The sequence below is a fragment of the Lissotriton vulgaris genome, chromosome 6 (genome assembly GCF_964263255.1).
Source record: "Lissotriton vulgaris chromosome 6, aLisVul1.2, whole genome shotgun sequence".
Lineage (NCBI taxonomy): Eukaryota > Metazoa > Chordata > Amphibia > Caudata > Salamandridae > Lissotriton > Lissotriton vulgaris.
Genome location: NC_141694.1, coordinates 1,481,046,899 through 1,481,064,962, shown reverse-complemented (window position 1 = coordinate 1,481,064,962; position 18,064 = coordinate 1,481,046,899). Strand labels below are relative to the sequence as shown.

General features: G+C 47.7%; 1 protein-coding gene across 6 annotated transcripts in view; it reads left to right on the top strand.

Moving 5' to 3' along the window:
* EHBP1 (EH domain binding protein 1) overlaps positions 1-18,064 on the top strand; it is a 1,903,610-nt gene that overhangs the window by 1,736,866 nt on the left and 148,680 nt on the right. The window lies entirely within an intron of this gene.

Below are 18,064 nucleotides of genomic sequence, written 5' to 3'. Positions count from 1 at the left end.
ACGAGCTACACCCTGTTGGCCGATGGCGTATGAGGCAGCAGTTCAGTGCCGTTGTTCCAGCGGCGCGATGGAATCCTCCCCACAGCAGTCCTAATCGGTATCTGTCCCCACCAGCCGCGTGCAGGAGCCCCCACCGCACGGCAACAGTATGCTTAGGGTCTAGTATATCGGCCTGTCGCTTACCTGGCTGTACCTTTTGTAGTCGGTGATCTCACCGCCGTGCTAAGTTCCGCACATCCGGGTTCGATGTAAACTTGAGGCCCCGACTCCGGCGCTTGCTCCAGGCCGCAGTTTTCTCGGCGACAGAACCCGGCGATCTTGGGGAGTCCAGCGATCTGGGTTGGCTCTTCGTGTGTTGGAGGTTCTCCTACAAGAGATTCTATGGCGCAGCACTGTCTTCTGTCAGGATAAGTGCCCGGATATTGATGGGAAGGCTCCGTTGGCCACGGAGCTCTGTTAAGCTGCGGCCATCTTGGCTGGTCGCTAGCCACGCCCTCACCTTGCAGCATTATTGCAGTGAGTCGCCAACTCCATTTTTAATCAGGGGGAAGGCAGGACTATTAAAGTCTAATTTACCTGACTCTTTTATTTTCCTGTTTTAATTTTCACTTTTGCACTCCTACACTTCCAAGGCCCCTTACACCCACTGCACCATACGGCTAGGAATAAAAGATCTCTGCCAAAGAGCCCCTGCTTAGGGTGCACGTCAGGGATTGCAGCGCCGACCCGATGAGGAGCATGCCCGAATATGAAGCATGACACCCAGCAGGCTGGGTGTGTGAGGGCCCTCATTCCGAAAGGAAGGACTTACCAGTCCCTCCCCTTTCTCACTAATACTACCAGTGTGTAGTTAGGGACCTTTCCAGTCCCCTCTCCCTTCCCCTCATCCCTCTTATACAAGGAACTGCATACCCTTTCTCATTACGTTTAGCCTGGGCATGTATGCTGGACCTCTCTAATAGCCCATAGTCCCCCTCTTTTGTTGGGGCCTTATACTCTGCACCCATCTCCTTCCCAGAGAATCATGTTACCCTAATTGCCAATTCTGAGCACACGTGTTATGACCCAATAGTAGTTGTAACCAATCCGTGGATGTTGGAAGTGACTTTTGGTTAGCGTCAGTGTCCAGTGCAATTGGGAGATGTAAGAGCCCGCCAGTGGGACTTGCCTATTCAGACTGCTGTGCTTTTTGTTTGATAGGCATTATTATCCAGTTCTATGTCATATATGCAATACTTTGCTTGTGTGGGTCAGGAATATTCAAGCCTAATTAGACTAAGTGGGTCTTATAACTATAGGTGTCGCATCTCCCCTACCACAACACTAGGTTGCGAGAGTCTACATTTCACTCTGGAATTCTCCCCTACTACCACCTTCACGGGAGTTCTAGCTTATCGTCCACCTGGGCCTCTCGGTAATTTTGTCATCGACATTACAGACATAGCCGCCAACTCAACGCTTACTTCGGCTAACTTCACCATGTTGGGTGACCTGAATTTACATTTAGACGACCCATCTGACTCAGTAGCCAATAGTCTTCGTTCGAACCTCCTGGCTATTGACTTATGTCAGAAAGGGTTCCACCCAACGCACATCAGGAGCCATCTTCTTGACCATATTTTTAGCAATCTAGATAATCTTATAGTTGAGGTACCTATCCCCCTACCCTGGACCGATCACTTTTTAATACCCTTTGTTTTGTCTTTAACCACCCGCCCTATCCTACTGAGCCATAACAAACGATGGGGAAGGAAGTGGGCTTTGCTCCCGTCCTCTGAGTGTATACATGCCCTTAATGAACATCCTCCTGTTACGGAGACCAATCCTACTACGGCCACAGCCAATTTTGACAACTGGATAACCTGTGCCCTTGACCAAGTCCTCCCTAAGAAACCCCTCGACCTAATAAAAAGATCCAAAGTTGCCCCCTGGTACTCCACCGCTCTTAGGCTCATGAAGCAATCTTGTCGCAAATTGGAGAGAGCTTGGCGAAGTGATCACTCACTCGCAAAAAAGCTGATTATAGAGCCGCTATAAAACTCTATAAACTTGAAATGAAATCTGCGCAAGCTCTATTCTACGACTCGAAAATTAATTTAGCCGCTAACTCTCCCAAAGAAATCTTCAGAATAGCCAAATCTTTAATCTCTCCCGCCCCCGAGCGTCTGTCTCCAGCGGGCGCCCAATCCCGCTGTGATGATTTGGCTCTTTACTTCTTTCAGAAGATTCAAACTATTTATTCTTCATTTTCTGGAGGTAACGAGGTTGGGGGACCTACCACCCCCTCGGAGATTGCTCCCACTGCTTCTCGCACGCTGGATAAATTCCCTCTGTTAGACTCCATCACACTCGTCGTCGTTTCTCAGTAAAGGCAGCCACACGCTGGAACTCGCTTCCCCGCAGTATGCGGTTGGAACCCTGCTACTTGCGTTTTCGCAAGCAGCTCAAAACTCTGCTTTTCCCTAAATAAGTCTTTTTTTTTTTCTCACCTCTTAGCCAATTCTAGGTCTCACAGCGCGGGGATGCCTCCGGGTCACCAGGCGCTCTACAAATCTTTAAATAATAATAATAAATAATAAAATCATCCCTAAAGTTACCTAGGATCTCCTAACGACCCAGCACCTCCGCGGATTCTCACCAAGGCTTGGGATGCTACCCGCCCGGCCATTCTGAATACTCTTAATGCCTCCATTACCACGAATTCTGTCCCTGCTTCGTGGAAGTGTGCGATGGTCAGGGCTTTGTTGAAAAAGCCCTCCCTGGACCAGAACAACTTAGCCAACTTCCGCCCGATCTCCTTGCTCCCCTGGTTGAGTAAATTGCTTGAGAGGCACATTAACACCATTTTAGTAGACTACCTGGAATCAGCGGGTCTGCTCTGTGCCTCTCAGACAGGGTTCCGCCCCCAGCACGGGACCGAAACTGCTCTTATTGCGGTGACAGAGGAAGCCCGAGCCGTGCTGGACCGGGGAGGAAAGGCAGCCATCATTTTACTCGATCTCAGCACCGCGTTCAACACTGTCAACCACACCATTTTATTACAACGTTTAATGGGGTTGGGTGTGTCGGGCGCGGCACTGGAATGGCTGTCCTCCTTCCTGGATGAGCGTTTCTTCCAGGTGTTCGAGGATGAGGCAGTTTCCATCAAACATCCACTTAGCTGCGGGGTGCCTCAGGGCTCCTCCCTGAGCCCCACGCTTTTTAACATTTATATGCAACCTCTAGCAGGGATAGTCCAACCCTTTGGTGTGCGTATTGTCACCTACGCGGAGGATACCCAACTGGTGGTCTCTCTTGACCACACGGAAGGGTCGTCCAACACCTTAGGTCCCTGTCTGGAGGCTGTTGCTAGGTGGATGCAACTTTCCTGCCTCAAACTCAATGGAGAGAAGACGGAGGTTATGCTGTTGGGCAATTCTCCATTGACCTCTTTGGTTTCTATCTGGCCCTCCTGCCTTGGCGTCCCTCCCCCACCTAAACCCCAGATAAAGAGCCTGGGCATTTGGCTCGATAAATCGCTTGATTTCTCGGCTCAAGCAACTAAAACAGCGGCTACATGTGTGGGGCTTATGAAGATGCTTCGTAAAGTGCTCCCTCTGCTCCCTCTCCAGGCGAGGAGAATCATGGTCCAGGCCCTGGTCCTCTCTCGCCTGGATTATGGAAACGCGTTGTACCTAGGAGCTCCGGTAGCGGTGACCCACAGGCTCCAGGTTACACAAAACTGTGCCGCTCGCCTACTGTACAACATCCCCCGCTGGCAGTGATCCAAGCAGGCCCTAAAGGACCTTCACTGGCTTCCAGTCGCCGCCAGAGCTCAGTTCAAGGCCATGTGCATTGTGCACAAATCCTTCCATCGAACGGGCCCTGCCATCCTATTCCCCTTAGTTTTACCCTACGTTCCTTCCAGAGCCCTTCGCTCCGGTTCACTGCATCTAGCGACCACAATAAAAATCAACAAAGCTAGGTGGGGTGGCCGCTCCTTTTCCCACACTGCTGCTAGGCTCTGGAACTCCCTTCCCCTCGCCCTTAGAGGGAACCCAAACAGGATGGCTTTCAGGAAAGCGCTGAAAACATATTTGTACACAAAAACTCGTTAACCTTCAGGGTAGCCCATTTTAGCAATCATTATAAGCGCTGCGAGGCCTCCGGGTTGTTTTGGCGCTATATAAATATAATTTTTCATTTCATTTCATTATAAGTGGAGGTGTGTGAGGATAGGGATGTCGCAGTGGCATCTGGCATTGCTTTGCTAGGTATATGGCTTTGGTGCCATTTTGTGTCTCTCTAATGTGTTCTGTATATATATGGTGCAGAGTAGTCCTACATCTGGCCAGAACTAAATAAATTGTATTTCAGGTTAGTACGTTCAGCTTGAAGTTTAGTGAAAGTCAACTCTATGGCACAGCTAAACTGTTTTGGATGAATGGGGCTGTCAAATGTGTTCTATTTTGTACATTGTCTTTAATAGGTTGTTTGGAGTATTGTTATAGCTAAATCTTAGGCAGTGTTGAGTGCATGTGAGGTATTCTGTTTAACATTGTTCTTTTGGATGTTGGCCTGTTCTGCGGTCATGTTTCCTGTACATTAATACTGAGATGCTGTAGTTGCATCACTCTGCAGTCATACAGCACATTTTATTTATTTATATATTCATTTATAAAGTTCAATATAGCGTGAACCAGATCCCGAGGGATATCAGAGTGTTTTACAAAAGGATGAAAAGGGGAGTACTACTCCAGTAAGGAATGCAAAACAGTTCCCTCTCTTCTGCAATACACTGCGGAAAGAGAGGGAGAATACAGAGCCACGAACTATATCATATAAGAATACCAAACAGTTACAGTCACACTAACCACAGACAGGTGGTACAGCAAGTAATGAAAAAATAAGCAGGTCAGTAACAGGCTGCTACATTGGGCAAGCCTTACATCCGTGAGGAGAATGGAGCACAAACACAGGATGGTAAAAGGATGCAGAGTCAATCAACACCTGTTGTATGATCAGTTTTTGCGCGCGAATGCACATCAGCCAAATTAGGGTAAACATTTGTTCATTAGGAATCATTTGGCTTCAAGTTTGAAAGCAGTTAATGATGATATTCTGCGCAAATCCGGTGGAAGAGAGTTACAGTTCTTTGGTGCCGCACCTGAGAAGTTGTTAGCACTTCTTGACGATCTCTCGCCGCATGATAATTCAAGTTATTGTGCTAGGTACCTGGGGATGTTGTCGTGCAGGGCTTTGTGCACCAGAACGATAATCTTTAACTGGATTCGAGCTTCATAGGGCAACCATTTCAGAGACTTTAAGACTGGGGAAAAGTGCTCATTTCGTTTGCTACCAGTAACTAGCCCGGCCGCAACATTCAGTGCAGACCTCAGTGGAGCCCGGGTGTACTTGGGAAGGCAACAGAGCGTAGCGCTGCCATAGTCTAGCCTTGGCAAGATCAGTGCTTGGACTGCTTGGTAGAAGTCATTTTGTGGAAGGAGGGGCTTGATATTTCTGAGTGTCCTGATCAAGTGATTAGCTCCCTTACATCCGTTGCTAATATGATTTTTCATATTCAGGTGCTTGTCCAAGGTGATTCCGAGGGATTTGGCAGAGTCTATGATGAGAGGGGTGCAATTGAAAGCAGTGAGGTGAGTCAGCCAAAGGTCTAGCTTGAAGGGGTGGTTCTGAGGAGAGATGAGAAGGAATTCAGTTTTGGAGGTGTTGAGCAGGAGGTGGTTCTCAGTTGTTAACCAGTTTTGAGTAGAAGTTAAGGTAGAGTTGAGAGAGATGATATTATCCAGGCATGAGATTTTCAGATAAAGTTGTGTGTCGTCCGTGTACATGTGGAATGGAATGTTCATGTAATTTAGAGAATTAGTGATAGGTTTCAAAAAGAGGTTGAAAAGGATGGGAGAGAGGGTAGACCCTTGGGGGACACCCATGAGTACTGGAGAGGGCTGGGAGAGGGAGTGGTTTGTATCCTGCTTTGAAAAATGAGGAGTGCCATGTGGGTAAACCAGTATATGTAAATTGATACTTGTATAGCGCACTACTCACCCGCAAGGGTCTCAAGGCGCTTGTACGAATACCGCTGTGGAACCCATCCTGGCTTTCCCTGTGAGGCGTCCACTCCTGGGCACCCCCAAGGTGGAGGCCAGGCATCCTTAGCGTTGTGGGAGCCATTGTGGAGATTAAGCAAGCTATTGCCCAGAGTTGCAGAGTGGGACTCCATGATTGGAATAGGCACCGAGGCGAGAATTATCAGGTCTGTGGAATTTTGAGCCCAAGACCCGTCGAGGCGGGGAATTGAACCCTGGTCCCGGGCTGGACCTCTGCATCAGGGTCTGCCGCTCTAATCATTGAGCCACAGTATCAAGTGTTGTACCCAAAAATTATACAGTTTTGTGCATTTGAACACAACTCACCCAACATATTTAAGCTAAAAGCACTTTAAAGGGTGATAAACACCTGGGACATGCTTCTCAGAAGAAGAGAGTCAAGAAGAAAGCGTAGAAAGGACCATGGTCTGTTTACTTCTCTTTTTGTTGCCATGAGATTGGACCCTTTTTTTTTTTTTTTTTTTGGAGAACCTTTATTTGACAGTATGTGCAGACAAATACGGGCCTACAACCCACAGGCCGGCCTCGACAAGAAAAGGCACATCAGCAAGCAATTAGGCAACTCAGCAGCATATCAGAGCAGGCACGAATAGTCCAAGTTACACTATACACAATTGCGCCGCCAAGAGGTAGGATAATGAGGTTTAATTTTAAAGTTTTGAAATAAGTCCATAGCGACAGGTCAAGAAGGATCCGAGTCAAAGCAATGCAAATAGGACTGTAGTGGGCAACGGCCATCAGAAAAGTCAGCAAGCATTATCCGCAAGGCAATCGGTTGTAATCAATGAAGTCAGGATAGAGAATAAACACACCACATGATGACCCCCAATCACTACCCGCAAGTTCCCAATCCTCCCTTCGACCCAAGGAAATAAGAAGGGAAAGAGCAAGAGACAAAAAGTAATAAAAAGAAGAAAGGAAGAAAAAAGAGGCCCATAGAAATGAAACTATCAAGGAAACAATCCCCCCACCCTACACGCATGCAGAGGCTACGGCCTACCCCCCCCCCTAGCAGTGTGTCTGTCGCCCCAAAAGAGTACCCGAAATGTAGAAGAAAGAAGAAGAAAGGAAAAAGGAAAGTCACATATGATCGGAGGAGGGCCAAGGATATAATCAAAGCAAGCAATATCGCTACCCGCGGCCACCCAACCCCAGGCCCCGACCTAGCACCCATCCAACATGTACCTCCAGCAATTATTATTCACAGTCCCAGCCATGCACGTAGTAGGTTGCAGCGAGAGAACAAACTTCCTCAGCCCTGTCCCCTCCGAACCAGCATGCCAACGGAGTCCAGTTTCAGTACAGCCAACCTGGACGGGACGGGCCACCATGGAATCCATTGCAGAAGTCGAGGCGCTTGGGACGAGTCAAACTGGATTGGAACTCGATAGCAAAAGACAAAAGAAATCGCCACTGCCAGTCCAAAAATAGCACAACAGGGAGCAGGACGAGGCGAGAGTTCCAGCGTAGCGGCCGGCCGATGCACAAACTGTAAGTCCAGGAGGACGCCTAGAAGCATGACACCAGAGGACAAAGGAGATGGGCAACATGGCATCCGAGACACAAGCTCCGGCCATAACGAAGGATCAATATCGCCAAACTCCTGCAGGGCAGAGCCGAAGAGTACCGCAGCGGGCACTGAGGCGCCTCTCTCCGTCGCTTCCGCATACTTCAGCTCGGGTGATCCACCGTCGATCGATTGAAGATGTGGCGTAGAGTGCAGCACTGAAGAACCATCATGGCCGGCTCTAGAAGTCCCAGCGAGCCGAACCCCCAAACCAGTGGCAGAGTCGCGAAAGGCCAACCGCAGTTCTTCCAGTGCAGCCAGGATGTCCCGAAGCCCCAGCGGTGGATCCAGAATGGAGGATGCAGCTGTGTTCCCCATCTTGGGCGAGCAACTGCAGTGCGCCTCGGAAAGCAAGTCAGCCTCGTCAGCCATCGACACCCGAGAACTTATGTGCACTCTGCAGGACCCAGGTGGTGCAGAAAACGTGAAAGCAGCCGGTTGTAGAGAGGCTCCAAGTGCAAGGGAATCGGCGGAGCAGGGAAACCCTCCGGCAAGCACAGGGTTTCCAATGCGGAAAATGGCGTCCGCTGCGGAGGGCTGCAACAAAGAAGCGATCCTGGCCCTCTCCCAGCTAGGCCGGGATACAATATGTGGGAGCCGGATACAGTGTTGCAAGCGAGGCGCGCTGGGCTGCCGAGCGGAGAAAGAGGCTACGGTGAAAAGCCCAGCGCCACGCTTCAGGTCCAGTGAACCGGCGGCCGCTGCTGTTGTTGTCGCCGCCGGCCGTCCCTTCAAAGCAATGGCCCGGCTGCGGCCACTCGGAAGGCCGGAAAGGAAACAGGGGCTCCACACCGCCGGGCAGCTCCGTTTTCGACGGGAGTCGCAGCAATGCGGTCAGGAGCGTTCCACAGGTAGGCGTGGGGCTTGGAGGTGCAGGATATATGCCAGGATCTCGACGAAAGGTGCCAGGGTCGGCGGAGCCGAAGAGCTAGGCGGCCATCTCGGCTGCAGGCTAGGCTCCTCCTCCGATTGGACCCTTTTTGTAGCCACCTTGGTATTCCTTGAGACGCCCTAGCCCGTCAACTAGCACTTTTTTGACATACCCAGCAGTAACTTACAATATTATTTGTCTTCTGGAAACCTCTTTTATGTGACAAACTCCAAGCACCTCATCTTTGACCACTTGCATTTCAGAAGTCCTTCCTTAGAGTCACCTTCCTTTTTATGTATGGCAATGAGTCATGGAATGTGATAATTTTATACAGTCTATAGGACAGGGGTTCCTAAACTACACTTGAACTCAGAACACGAAACAAGAGAATCAATCCACAACAAAGCTATCCACTGGATAAGACATGTGAGGGTCTGTAGATCCATCATAAGGGAGGATATAACTAGTATTAAGAGACTGTCCCTGTCGAGCTCCCACACTGACTGCATCGAAATCCAACTTTGTAATAAATCCTTGGCTGAAAATCTAGTGACATTAGAGTTTCGAACCTGCCCCCCGAGACACTCTAATATACAGATTAGATCCTCCCCTTGGTGGTCAATTACCAAAGATGATGATTTTTCAGATTTAAATAGAGTAGATTGACTACATAAAGGTAACTCCAATATCGATCTGGAAAGTAGCCTCAATATGGGCACTATGGGAAATATAACTACCACAGTGAATGAACCACCTAGCCCTCATAGCACAGTCCTCTTAAAGCAGAATAGAATTGGAAATAACACAGAAGTGGGGGACACTTCAGATACAATTCGTATCCTCTCCTGGAACATTGCAGGCCTCAAAAAACACCTGGTAGTTCCAGAATGGAATGATTTTATTGAGAAACATGAGGTCTGCATGTTCCAGGAGACCTGGAGTACGACACCCCTGTATAAATCAGGCTACTCTACTTTCTTCGTCCCTGCTGTTAGTCAAGGCAGGGGCCGTCTATCAGGAGGTCTCATCATATGGGTCAAGGTAACAATGAACTTGGACATCACCTGTCATAATACAAATTCAGAAGATATCTTGCATCTATCTTTTAAGGGCCCACTAAAGGGCAACAGAGTAGATTTGTTTAACGTTTATGCCAGAGGAGCGCCAGCTTGTAAAAAATCGGAAACAATATCCCTATTGGAAATGGCTCTAGAGGGTACCCCCCCAAGATCTAACATCATATTGGGAGGAGACCTTAACTGCATGTATGAACCCGTAACTGAGGATGATCTACTAGGGGTCACTGAGGAGGATATTAAACAGACTATCCCCCCATTGAACTTAAGACCTATTAAGAGATGGTCGGATAGAGCATTGCAGATCAATGCTCTGACATTGGAATATAATTTGCATGCTCTAAATGGTGGTGGTGGATAATTTTATGCACTGTAAATTAAGTGATTCCCTTCTTTTATAAGTATGCATGTTTTAGAGGCAACACTAGTTCTCCAGTATTAGGGGTGTCTTTCATAGATTCACATGCTTGAATATTCCCCGTCGTCGAAGTCGGAGTCCCACGGTACATAAAATAGCAGTAATATATGCATATATAAGTAAAATTACCATAATTATATAAATATATATACATATATAAAATACAGTAAAGTATCCAGAAAAAAACTCAAAAGTACCATAGAACAGAATAAGCCCATAGAAAGCCTAAGGGAGAAACTCAACTTAGTAACATATCAGTGTCATTATGTTTTGGTCCACATTCTAGCCAGTCAGGCTGTAGCTCCCTCTAGAACCTTCTCCTCAGAAGCCCAAGTCCTCAGATTTTGTACCGCACGTCGTGTGAAGGGAGTCTCCCTGAGCTCTGCTCGGTTTTCAACTTACTTAGCTGTTTTTTCTTCTCAATATGTCTTCTTCAAGGAAATCTTTGTTCAGATCTTGTCCATCCTGTGGAAAACTGCGTTTCTTTCATGAAGATCCATACAGTAAATGTATTTACTGTCTCTACCCAGACCATGAAGTGAAGACCTGTAAGTACTGTCGTACTTTTCCACCTAAAACTTTAAGGGACAGAGAGGCCCGTCTCCTTCTGTGGCTTCAGAAGTTGAAGACAACGGACACTGTGGTCTCGGAGTATGAGAGTGTTTCTTCTTTTCAGTCAAAGACCTCTCAAAAACGTGGGTCGGAGTCTGAGATGCCTTCTCCTTTTCTAAAGAAAAAGAGACTTGTTGATATCTCTAAGGTTGTCTCCCCACAGGATTTACCTCCAATTGCGCCTACGAGACCTGGTTCTCTGGCGTCATTGTCCAAAGCCATGCCTTCTTCCTCTAAAACGGGCACTGGCTCGTCGACGGGCTCGTCGACGCGTCCGTCGACGACATCGTCGACGACAAAATCCGTGGTTGCTGTCTCCACGTCGACGACGACTTTCTCTATGTCTTCGAGAACTACGTCGACGACGTCCACCTCGTCGACAACATCACATGAGGTGAGGCCCATTACCTCTGTCTTAAAGATCTCGTCGACAGCTGCTAAATCCACCTCATCGACGAAGAAACATCAGTCGGCGCGCCTTTCGTCCACGCACTCCTCGTCGTCGACCAAGACTACAGCATCGTTGACGGGTCGTTGCCCGTCGACAGGACCTGCCTCGTCGACGGCTACTTCGTCGACGTCTACCTTACCGTCGACGACGGCTACCACCTCGTCGACGGTCCACCATCTTCGTCGACGAGCAAGTCTTTTCCCTCGTCGACGGCACCGTCGACGGCAAAAAATCTTCGTCGTCGAAGCCTAAGTCACATCCGTCAACAGATTCCTTGCCTGTTGACGCAGTGCAGACGCCTCAACCGGCTGTTGACTCTTCCATCGCCACGTCGACGGGCTCGTCGACGCTGCACCGTTCTTTGGCTACAGCTACCACCTTCACAGTGGTCACTGCTTCTACGCTCAAACAAATACCTCTAATTCAATTGAGTCCTATTAAGAGTGGTTCTACTCTTCCTGACAAATTATTTCAGTCTGCGGAGGAGGACTCCAATGATGATTCAGAGCACGATAATGTTATGTTATGTTATGCGATTTTATTAGGCGCACAGATGCTCCAGCAAAGGAGCGTCCTGGCGCCCGACAAGGTAGCAGCACAACACAACGAAAACAACAAACAGAAAAATTTAAAACTAAGGGAATAAAAAGGTTTTCACCGCACGGCGAAAGGAAAGCAGATCCCTAAGGGCGCGAATCGCCGGGGGAAGGGAGTTCCAAAGCACCGCCTTTGGACAAGCGACTAGTCCATCCGAGCTGCACATCAAGTGCCAGGATTATGATGAGGAGGAAGAAGAGTACGTCGAAGGTGGGAGAGAACTTTTTCTAGTAGATAGGTCGGAAGCACCTATGTCAGACCAAACAACACTGATACCACTGTCTTTGGTAAGGAATCTGCAACACATGCTGGACAATTATAACCGCAGATTTCCTCCATCTCGGCCTGTTTCTCCAGTCCCGCAACCACAAGCCTCTGCACCAGTTCCGTCACGGTCACTGGTGCGTGCCCAGCCTGATACGGACAATGACGATCCTGACCCTCAAAATACGGATCCAAATGATGATGACGGCAATGCCCTTCAAGAGTGGGATGATTACAGAGCTCACACACCTTCAACTCCACCAACGTCGCCATTAGCTTCGCCTCCTGTGGACATTGGCAGCTTCCACAACTTGATGGTCCGCGCTGCTAAGAGGTTTCATCTCACTTTTGACGTCCAACAGACTGACTGTTTTCTCTACGATTTTAAAGACCTACCTCAAAGGCAAGCTCACACTATCCCAATAATTGACCACATTTGGGATGAAGGTCTCAAATTAATGGAGCGACCGAATTCGATCCCAGCTGTCCTGCCAAGACTCGATCAAAAATATAAAGCACCAGCAGATTCTCCAACATGTTTGGTGTCTCAACCAAAGGCGGACTCCGTCATTACTCAGACGGCTCAAAAGAGGTCTCGCAATCAATTCCACACCCCTTACTTCTCCTCCAGATCAGGAAGGCCGAAAGCTGGATTCCATAGGGAAAAAGTTTACTACCATGGCAGCCACCACTGTAAGGGCAGCTAATTTCTTGGCTATTCTTGGGCGGTATGACCGCCAAATGTGGTCCGAGATTGCAGCATTGCTTCCACAACTTCCGGATGCTATTCGCGCAGAGGCACAAGCCATCATTCAGGAGGGTGAAAACATCTCCTCAGAGATCATTGACTGCGCCATTGATATCTCCTCTACGGGGTTTAGACAGTTGGCGGGAGCTGCTGTTTTAAGGCGTCAAGGCTGGTTAAAATCAACAGCATTTCACCCTGAAGTCCAAGCTAAAGTCCTCGATCTACCTTATGATGGTGAATCGCTTTTCGGAAAACATGTGGACGAAGTCCTCGAATCAATCAAAAAAGACACGTATACGGCCAAGGCGTTGGGGTCTCTCCAACATAAAAAACGGCCTTTTCGAGGAGCACATGGTAGAGGTGGCAACTTTTCCACTTTTCGTGGATCAAACCAATATCGCTCCTACAATGACAACCGGCAAAGACAAACTTACCAATCCCAGAGTCGTCAGACCTCCTCCAGACCATACCAAAGAAAAACTACCTACAGAGGTGGTTCAAATGCAAAAAAAGGTGACACTCCCAGCGTCAATTTTCCACCGACTGTAAGAATTGGAGGTCGAATCTCAAATTACATCTTGAATTGGTCCAACATTACTTCCGATCAGTGGGTCCTAGATCTGATTTCAAAAGGACATATCTTGGAATTCACAACATTTCCTCCAAATCGCCCTCCTACTGGCCCGCCTCCTCCCCATTTCAAAGACCTTTTGACTCAAGTCAAATTAATGATCAGGAAAGGTGCTATCGATGTAGTACCACAGGCCAGCAGGGCAAAGGGTTTTACTCCCGCTTTTTTCTAGTCAAGAAAAAATCGGGGGAATGGTGCCCAATTTTGGATCTACGAGCTCTAAACAAATTCATCACGTCCAAAACTTTTCAAATGTTGACCCTGCTCCAGATTCTACATTACCACAATCCCGGAGAGTTCTTCTCCACGATCGACCTCCAGGACGCATATTTTCATGTGCTGATCCACCCCAGGCACAGAAAATATCTTAGTTTTACAGTCGGACACCTACACTTCCAATTCAGAGTCCTGCAGTTCGGCCTCCGTTCAGCACCGAGGGTCTTTATGTGGTAAATTAATTTTACCGTATCATTTTTCCATATAATTATCAATAAAAGACAGCTCATTCAAATGAGAGGCAGAGTCCGTGGGATCTGAGTCATACGGGCTTTAATGAAAAATCCTCGAGGATTGGATATCATGTTCCATCACCACTAAGGTTCAGGAAGGGACATTCAACGTTTTATTAGCATTACACATTATATATAGTAAAACAGTACGATTGAAACCAATACAGTAGGCGTAACAGGTGAAAAGAAAGAGATAAGAACACATGTGCGTAACAGGAGGCGTGTAAAAAGGCGTACACATGGGCGTGCACTGGACAGGTCAGAGAAACGTCATAAGAAACGTCACATGTGGGTGGATGCATAGAGAAAGTTGCAGGATCGGCAGAAACCTATGACCTGAATGCGCGCGCAACTGAGCATGACTTATAACTTGGGAGAACTGGAGGCTTTGACTTTAGCACTAGTGGAGGAGACTGGTGTCTGGGATGTCAGGGCAACCTATACCTATAACATATCTGATATCTCATGTTTGGAGGATGTAGTGTCTGAAGTAAAAGGTCTCTCGGGCAGAGGCCGTTCAATACTGAATGCTAGTGCGTGCATACGTGTCTTGGTGCAATGCGCGGGGCCATGGGCCTACCATGGTAACGGGTTCAGTAAATCACTTGCAAGGAGGACAGGAAGGCCGGGCCCTTTGCTCTGCAGCCGGGAAGATGTTTACCTATTTCACTAGACTGGAATGTGTTTTCGAGGAGGCTGAGCAGATAACTGTAGGCAAAATACGTTTTTGGCAGGCAGTCCAGGCCGAGCCGGGCACCGCTTCGCTGGCAGGTAGTAAGGCAGGGGTCAGGGATGCATAGAGCTTTCGGAGACAGGAGAGATGAGACTCGGGGCCTCGTTTAAGGGCCTAGCTCGACTGAGCCAGGAAACATGGAGAAAACGTGTGCGAGATTCAAAAGTGCACCATGTAAAGACGTTGGCACCATAGGCCTAGAAGCCTAATTAACGGGATTTTCTTGCAGGACTGGATAGCTGACATGTTAAGGATGGACGCAAATGCATATGCGTCTTTCTAGCATATACGGAACAGAAGTTACACGACATACAAGGAACATGGGTGCATGGATAGGGTGCGAGTGGGGGACACATTAGCTACCTGAAAATTTCTATTACCTCATTCCCTCCTTGGACCCTACTACACCCTTTAGGATATATCTATATTCATGAGACCATCTATCTGTTCGTAAAGCATCATTTGTTCTTCTTTCTTTATTCGGGAACGGGAACGTGTACTTGGACGGGGAATACAAGCTGTGGCGCACAAGCCGCAAATCGCTGGCCCACATTGCAGACAAAGACAACAACTGAATACTATGACCAATATTATTCCTAGGAATGATAACAATTTCCATCCCCAGGCGGATATCACACTCCAGAGCCAACCGGACCAAGTCCAGGAGCCTGGATTCTGGTGTATCAGATGGGCAATTTCATGAAGCCGAGTTATGGCCTTATACACGGATGGCGCGTTATTAGGAATAAACACGCAACAACTGGATCCGATGACTCTACAAGCCCCGCCCCTATCGGCCAGGATGACGTCAAGGACAAGGCTATGTTGAAGAACAAGTCTTATAGCAGACTGCTCCTCGGTCAGGTTACCTAAAGCAGAAGTAGTCTCATTCACTACTGCTTCCAAAGTTCGTGTTAATCTACGTATCAATTTACTGTTCTGGACAGGTCCTATAAAGAAAAAGAATCCTTTCTTGAAATCAGTAGATTGCTCCAATGTTGTTTCAGTCTGGTCGACAATCGGGGTCTCGATCTCCCTTCTATGTCTTATATGTACAAGATGTGGATTTCTATGATAATCAGGCGGGGCTAGGAAAACAGGTGGCAATAGGAACGCAATATAACACGTCCCATCCCAATCTAATGGCAGACGTACATAGGCTGTCTGACCACATATAAAATAAGAATGGCGGGAAGCTTTGAAAGTAGACTTTCCTTTATCACTGAATTCGACCACAGTATTACAATCACTGTGTCCTAGATGTACTGAACCATTCTTTCTGACGCATAATTCACCTATCACTGGCAAAACTGTAATAAACGGCAAGTCCGAATTAGTCTCAGACTGCACATTCAGGATCATGAGGTTAAGTGTAAAATTACCTAATCCATACACTTCATTTTCTAGATCGGTCCCTGTCCTTCGGGGAAGACCTTCCTTGTCTGGGAAACATATTTTATTCATAACGGTATTCAGGTTCCCCCATATCCAACTACCTTGGGAAACCTTGGACTTACTATCTAGGGAAGACATTAAAGTAAACCATGCACCACACGAACCATTATGTGTGAACGGATAAGGAAAGAGGGGCAGAGCTCCCTTGTACTTCTGATAGGGAGGGAGTCGGCCACATACCCAGCAATTGGTGGCATTGCTGGTCTGGTGAGAATGGTGTAACATACGGATGAATGTATTGTTGCGCATTGCTAGACGATAGGATAATTTGTGGGGAGGCAGGTCACTAAAAGTGTGCTCTACAGTGTCATTAGAGGAAGCATGTACATGAGAATCAAGAGGAAAGAAAACATGTAGCATTAAACTTATGCATATGATCGTAAGACTCAGTAGAAACATAGAAATTAATGCGATAATGCATCTGCTGTGAAAGACTTTACAGTATTGTTTTCTCTTTTCGCTACGCCTATCTCTCTGACTACTTGGGTCTATCTTATACATGTCAGAAACCTGTCTAACCGCTTCACCCGAGGGGGACTTAAACAATTAAACGCTGTCTGACTTACTAGACCTTAACTTGGAACGATACTCCTGTTGTGGAGTTTTCTCTAGCAGGGGGAGTTTAGAGTCAGAATCTAAAAGGTGGCAGTCCTTAATCGGAGTCTCTGGACACAGTCCGTGAAATTTCTTAATGTGGCTGGAGTGCAGCCATCCCTTGCGACCTTCCAGCTTGACTGCGGTCCTCGTTGACATCAACACCAACTTTGGCTGCTTCCATCTGGGTTCCAGCGGACTTTTCCTGTCGAAGTTCCTCACGTAGACATATTCTCCGGGAACGACTTCATGCGGTTTTACTTGGGTATTGTCTGGGAAGGCAGCTGCGACCTGTGAACGACAAGATAGTAGTGCAGACATCAAGGAGGCCAAGTAATCTGTCAGCATAGTACTTTCAACATCTGTAATTCGTCTGGGCATAGGCGTACCCCACATATTCGGGGGACGACCAAAAATAATCTCATACGGAGACAATCCTGTTCTAGAATGAGCTACCATTCGCATGTAAAAGAGGGCAACTGGCAGGGCAACTATCCAATCTACACCTTTTTCTGCACAGACTTTTGCTAGGCGTGTTTTCAGGGTTTGATTATGTCTCTCAACGAGACCTGCGGCTTCGGGATGTCGGACGCAGTGGAACTTCCACTGGTAACCTAACAGGAGTGATACCTGTTTCATAAGCTCGGACGAGAATGGCTGTCCATTATCAGAGTACACGACACGGGGCAAACCATATCGTGGGAAAAACTCACGGACCAGCTGTTTGGCAGTGGTTACAGCAGTGTAATCGGGGACTGGATATGCTTCTGTCCATCGGGAAAGAGCACATACGACTACGAGGACATACTTGAATCCTCGGCATCTGTCTATCTGGATATAATCCATCTGGAGGGCTTCAAAAGGATGGTCAGGAGGATGAAATCCACCTTGTTCCACGGGAACACCTTTTCCTGGATTGAACTGACAACAGATCATGCAAGTACGCACTTTCTGTTTCGCTGCTGCTCGTAAATGTTTGTTGAACCAAAGATTCTGTAAACTGTCTAACATGGCTTTCTCTCCTAAGTGTGCTGGACTATGTGCTGTGTTAATGATGATTTGAACCATAGAGTCGGGGAGGAACCATGTGGCTCTTCCCTTCGTCATCCATCCCTGATCTGTATGGATCCCTCCTTGTTCAGTCCATTTCTTGATTTCGTTTGGGGTCGCATGTGTCGGTATGTCGAGTACATCTAGAGTGGGATCCTTAACTGTCAGGCAATGTGTCAGTGAAGTTACTTCAGTCTTTGTCATGTCAGTCGGTATGTCTGTCTGAGCTGTGAGTTTGGCTGTTCGATCTGCCAGGTCGTTACCCTGGGAAATATTGTCGGTGACTTTAGTATGTGCTTTGCACTTCATAATGGCTATGGCTGTAGGCAAGTGTATTGCTTCTAACAGGGCTTGAATGAGGGGACCGTGTTGGATCTTGGT